Below are 7,063 nucleotides of genomic sequence, written 5' to 3'. Positions count from 1 at the left end.
AGCTTTGGACTGTCTCTTATACACTTCTAGATGTGTATAAGAGACAGCGACAGAGACGAGGGCGGGTCTTGTAGATCTCCGGCAGGCTAGTCACGTGCAATATTAGTGCTCTAACAAAATAGTGACGTCAGACAAGCTAAATCCAAACCATTAAAGAGTAAGCGAAAACGACACCTCTAGTGAAGGAGGCGAGAAAATATGGATGTTATAGTAGTGGAACACGTTAAGGTACATTGAATTTAATCCGTCGAAGGATTGTAAAGTAAATATATCTGAATTGCTATTATTATTTACTATGAATTATTGTCACTATTATACAAGTTTTAAGACTGGATTGTGATTAAGAAGTTTATATATGTAGCAAATATTATATATATTGAATATTATTTATATAGCAATTAAATATTTTGGTATTGCATTAGGTGTCCAATAAGCATTTTTATTGGCAAGCATTACAAATAGGACCAGAAAGGGCACTCTAAAAACGGTAAAATTCCTTGTAGATTTCTCCCGCCCATTACTTAGATACGGACAGGCCAAATAGTTGAAGCATGGAGGATGTTTTAAACTTATTCCTCATGGTTGAAGTAAGCAAAAGTAGGAGGAAAAAGCTTTCCTTTACAACTGAGGATCCCTAGTCATCCAGTTGGTACGTAGGCCTACCCACGAAGCCAACTGGGGCCAATAACAGTTTCAGTTTATTTATTTCACCAAAAAATGGTCGGGGGCAGCTTAAGCAAACAAATCACTATAACTTTTTCAAGCCAGCTGCCCCCTCCCTCATAAATATACAATATGATAAAAAATAAAAATTTAAATCACAAAAGACATAAAAAACATCAATAAAGAATTAAAAAAAAAACAACATGTATATATATAAAAAAAAATTTAAATAAAAAAAAAAATAAAACAGAGAAAAGATTACAGTATAGACACACATTATCTTTCAGTCTAAGCATGTAGGGGTGGACTTTATTTCTTATTCAATAAGTTTTGTACATCGTATAGTTGTTCCTAGGGTTCTGAAACCACCGCAATAGAGAACGATATGGTACCTTTACACAGAAATTGTTCTGCACGCCCTCTATTGACCTCTATACCAATCGACATCAAATAATCGGTATATACAGTATATATATATTTCTTTTTTGTGTAAATTGAAACATGTGAACTGTTTAAATTCTTTGTTTTTGATAATCACAGACGTAGTTTGAATAGTCAACATCTTTTTAAATTTTGACGATTTAATTCAGGCGCGGATCCAGCGGGGAAGTGGGGTGGGGGGGGGGTGGGCATGAGGGCCCGTTCCCCCCGTCAGTCAAGCCGAAAAAATAAAAAAGAGGGTAACAAATTTGAGTTAAAGAGAGGAAGAGCCAAAAAGGGACTGCACCCATGAATTCAGTGGCGATACAGCAGTGGGCGAAAGGAGAGCTCGATTATTTACCATTTACTTATTGGCGGCGTGAACTTCATATTGTTCACCTCCCCACTGTCAGAAAAGCTTTGGATCCGCCCCTGTTAATGTTAGAAACGTCATTTCTTCTGGTGATTACGATAGAACTGAATTGGTGAACTCTGCAGGGTGGGTTTTCTTTCAGTTCCCATGGCAGAAATAGCCCGCATGCCCTTAACAGCTACCGGTACCGTTACTTGTAGTTTTATGCCGACGTTCCATTCTTTTATTACAGAAATGTATATAATTTTGTGCGGATATGTGTTTTACGTTTGAAATTGCTTTGTCTTGTGCGAATAGCGGTAAATACTACCATTTCAAAATAAATAATATTTTTAATAATAATAATAATAATAATAATAATAATAATAATTATAATAATACTGTAATAATAATATTATAATAGTAATAATAATGTTCATAATAATGTTAATAATTTACATAATAGTATTAATTTTCATAATAGTAATAATTTTCATAATAATAATAATGAAATTATAATAATAATAATAATTTTCATAATACAGTAATAATAATGACAATAATAATAATAATAATAATAATAATAATAATAATAATAATAATAATTGATAGATTATAATAATAGATATCGTTATTATTTATTATTATTTAGGCCTACGGCCTATTGTTGATTTTTTTTTATTTGCTATATTGTTAGTATTGGCTTTTTTGTTGTTAGTCTGAACTCTGGAAATTTACAATTAGAATTCCGTGATGATTGATTAAAATAGTTGTATGACAATTTTATATGGCAACCCGTCCATGGATTGTGATTCGGTTCAATAACTCTAAACCGGAAACACATTTTATTCTTAGAATGACCATGAAGGTACAACGACCCAACCACTAATAATAATGCATTATTTTAACAGGAGATGAGCAAGAGGGCGAATGATCAAACTTCAATGGAAATCGCGTAAGACGCGCAAGTCGTCATATAAGGGGTGAAGTAATCAGAAACGCCATACTTTAGTAATGCTTCGTCGAACGTTTCGGTGGAAATGGCCAATAACACTTTACATGCAAGTGGTACTTTTCTATTGTATGATATACAGTTGTTTTGCGCAGTATAGCTTTACAACGGAACCAGTGCATACTGCTGTTACTGAAGGAGAGACTCTATCAATAAGCTGTGCATGGGAACCTCACTTGCGTCCCGGATATAATTTAGAATGGTACTTTTTTAAAGGCGAAAATGTCGGTAAAAATGTAAAAGAAATTTCCGATACTCAATACATTTTGTCAAACGAATCAAAATCCTCAACTCTGTTGATTCTGTCGGTTAGTGGTAGTGATACTGGTAGTTATAGGTGTGAAATCATGGGCACTGAACCGAGGGTATCCTCAAAGACAGCTCAAGTAAGTGTGCTCACATGCAATCCAAAAACTGATGAGGGTGAGTTGGGAGATTTCCCAGAGTGCTATTCAACTTATGATGTTGTTCTCGTACAGTGGTTTAGAAACGGGGAACCATTAGGCGAAAAAAGGGAATCAGCAATATCAACTAGGCCTGACAGGCCTCTGAGAAAGGACGACGACGGTATCGAGTTTACTTGCCGAGCCACTTACGAAGATTTAGAAATAGGAAATTGCACAACTACTCCACTAATATTAACAATACGTGCATGGATTGAAAAAACCCCACCAGGTCCGATTCAAGTCGGTGATAAATTTAACCTGAATTGCTTAGTGAATAGGGATCCTGATAGATATGATTACCATTGGATGTTTCGATCCAGAATTGTATATGGATCAACGAACAAAAAAGAAAATGTATTTACTTTCAGTGATGTAGTAAGCAATTACAATGGCACGAATGCCTCATGTACCGTAAGTCGGCCCAATCGTAACAGTGCTGTAGCTTTCTTTATAATAGAATTGTCAACATTGACCATACCAACAACTCCAAATGACAACATCGACGCGATAACGTCCTTATTTTCAGAAACGATAACACCAAATCAAGACAAATGTTCGATTACTTCGAATCTACTCACTATTGTTGCAATTAATCTCGCCATTTTCATTTCAATGTGTATAATTTTCATAGTTATATATCACAAGAAAATGCGGATTATAGGCTTAATTACGAAAAACGCTTCAAATCGCCGTTTAGACAAGATCGATGGCGAGTACGATGATGTCGCTTTGCCGAGTACAAATACACGTAGCGCTGCAAAATCTACTGAAGAACCTCACACTTCACAAGAAGGATACTCGAATATTGTAGAGTTGAATACACTATATGGACAAACCTACTAGATACAGTGGTGAATGTTTCTTTCCGACTGCAACGTCTTCACGAAAAAAATTAATGACAACTATTGGACACCACAATAAGCCCCTCGTGACACTGTATTTAGATTAGGTTTTGCTATTTCTATAGGTTGATAATTACGTAGGATACCGTACTTTAGCAAGACACTTGTATTGTGTTGATACGTTTCAAGCTTGGAGTACAGTATATATTGCAATGGGTCTCCAACATTAATACTGATGTCTGTGTATAAGTTTATATCATAGCCAGATACAGAGTGAATGTGTATAAACCTATGTATTATATTTAGCGGGTAAGCTTTCACAATACCGGTATTGAATTAGTTTATGAGGTGGTTAACTTTGCCCACGGAAATGCCTTGTAGCTTTAGTGGGTGAGGCAATGAGTGTCATAATACTTATACTCAGTCGTATCATGTTCGTACATCCCTAGGCCAAATAAGTATTGTTATATTATTAGATTATATTGTAAATAGTATTGAATATTACACTCTTTAACTATAATTTTAGAAAATACCTTTAGAAATGAAAGAATAATTACCTTTTAAATATAGAAACAATTGTGAGCGAGTAATTTTGTTTATAATGCTGACACAAGCAGTTAAAATAAAGAATATAGTAAAAACTGGAAAAGTACATGCTAAAGATGATAGGTGTACGCATTAATTATTAGTCACATGTTTATTAAACGTATATTGACGTAAATGTTAGGTTTAATATTTATGGGTTAACATGGTCACTTTATATATTATGATATATTTAGTGCCATATTATAATCAGTGACGCTCATAGAAGTGGTGCATTTCACCACCTGCTTTTGTAGCGTAACAACTCCTCGTAATATAAAATTGTTACTTTACGATATTTTAATTACCATGCCCTTAATGTTATGACGCCTGAAAAGATTATGCTATGATATATTTTTTCCAGATTTATGCAGGCGTCTGGAAATGGTAAACATTTTATCCTTAAACTCAAATTATTATAATATTCTAATGCTCTAGACCTACTCGTTTGTACAATATGTATATTATGTATATTTCATCCTGAGAGGAGAGGACATGGCTCACCTTGTCTGAGTCAAACTACCCAGCGCGTTAATGTGCAGCAAGATAGTTTGCTTCTCTGTTAGATGCGAAGTTGTGCTGATACAATAGTTCTATTTTATCAGTGTTTGAATCAATTCAAAGCATTTCTTTAACTGATTATGATTGCTGTAATTGCTAGGCCACCATGCTAGCTACACAAAGCTGGTTACATGCTATGCTCTGGGCTGTGACACTACTAGTTGTACTCCAGGGTTGCCAGATAGTCGACAGTCTTCACGGCCAGACACACGCCATCTCACGGCCAAATTCGGCCAAACTTTTTTTCGATATCGGCCAAAATTCGGCCAGATTTTAATCCGATTAGAAGACAAAAGTGGGTATATAATTACACGAAAATCAGCGGTCATTCGTTAGAAATTTAAGAAATTCAAATGATATACACAGAACAATGTTAAACTTTCAATGTTTTTCGTCTTTTAATTATCACCATAAAATACATGCCCAGCTACATCATTATAAATAGCCTAGGCTATGTTCTTTAGTTAGTTGCTGACATGCAGGCCAATTCAGGGGCGAATCCACAGATGTCCGAAAGTGGGAGGGGCCGGGGCCGAAAAAGATAACACCGTCTTGGAGAAATTTTTGCTTTCTAGACGCCCGAAAATAACATCTGATGCGTTTGGGCGATCAATTTTTCTTTATTTTTCTTTTCATGAAACACACATTTTGCAGAAACACATGCGTGATCCATAATTTATTACGCATTTAGCACAAATTTATGCTTGATAACGAATTATCACGAATTCAGGCTACAAGTACCAGTACCAGTTATTGAGTCATTAGAGAGTACTTAATATTTATGTGAATATTTGTTTCACTGACGCGTTACTAAAAATTTATCAGTGAAATGTTTAGGTCAACATAGTTCGGGTGCTCAATTACATTGAAACTAAAAATATTTTTGCTTATGTCACCGTTATTGTCACCCTCCCTGAAATCGTTTAAAACAGCTTTAATGCTCAGATCGTCGGAGCGCCTGGGGCCATGCCCCCTTGACCCCAACTGGGGTATACAATCAAACTCGTAGAGTAACTTCGAAGAAGTCTCTGGCACAACGCTTGCTTGAAATTGGAGGTGCCATCGGAACCGAATGATCATCGAGTTCTACATAAAGAACACTGCAGCACCTAGGCCTATACAATTCAAGTGGGCAATAATAAATTAATTAAAGTACAGTATTTAATTTATATTTAAAATTGATTCCAAAGAGATAAAACCACTAGGATGGAACATATGCAAACACACACAATATATGGTACAAACTTGCATTGAACTGTCTTCATAAAGCTTAAACGAGGATAAACTTCATATAAAATAATAATATTTCATCCGAACAATTTAAATTATTAAATGTAACTGTTATCTTTTAAATAAACTCTCTTACGTCCAATCGGCTAAAGGGGTCCGGATAACCGTTGTCTTATAAACGCTGATACACTGGGACGTTGATACGCTGAGACAAAGATGACGTCGTTGAAATTCACCGCAAAGTCATATGCACTGAGTGGAATCGAAAGTGCAGGGTTCTCAAGTACTACGGAACGTCCGTAGTTACTACGGAAATTCGGCCCAATTACGGACCTCCTACCTCAACGAAACTCATACTATAGGTCCTTTATATATTGGAAAGATCATATCTTGATGTTGCGTCGAACAACAAGTGGGATTTAAGGAAAAAAGCAACTTTTATAACCAGATTTTAGCCGCTTGTAACCATCGATTGTTTACCTCGAGAAGTGATGTCATAAGGCCATGATACGCCATTTTCGTCTCTACAAAACTTATCAGCAAATGATACGTTCACTAATAATTACCAATATGGCAATGCATTTTGATAAAGTATAAATACGTAACTGTTACAGAGTATTTTTAATCATACAAGTTTCACAAAAAACTGAAGAAGAACTATAAATACTTGAGAGTTTAAAAAATGTGAATGTGGCCTTCCATATTAAATAAACTACGCCCTCAATTGGACTAACTTTTTTTTTAATTATTTTTTAACAACATAACGTATCATAAATATTCACATACATATTAATATTCATGATTGTTGTCGAACCCGTACTTAAACTGCAAGAATATTATACCGAAGTGAAGAGAATTTTTTTTACGAATCCATAATATTATAACAAACTAGGGCCGGCCAAGCCTAGGCCTAGAATTTTGTATCATTCCACTTTAATGGCGTAGTGTTTTAGGC

The sequence above is a fragment of the Anneissia japonica genome, unplaced genomic scaffold (assembly GCF_011630105.1).
Source record: "Anneissia japonica isolate Jap-2015-1 unplaced genomic scaffold, ASM1163010v1 scaffold2991_len510020_cov192, whole genome shotgun sequence".
Lineage (NCBI taxonomy): Eukaryota > Metazoa > Echinodermata > Crinoidea > Comatulida > Comatulidae > Anneissia > Anneissia japonica.
This window is presented reverse-complemented; position numbering follows the sequence as displayed.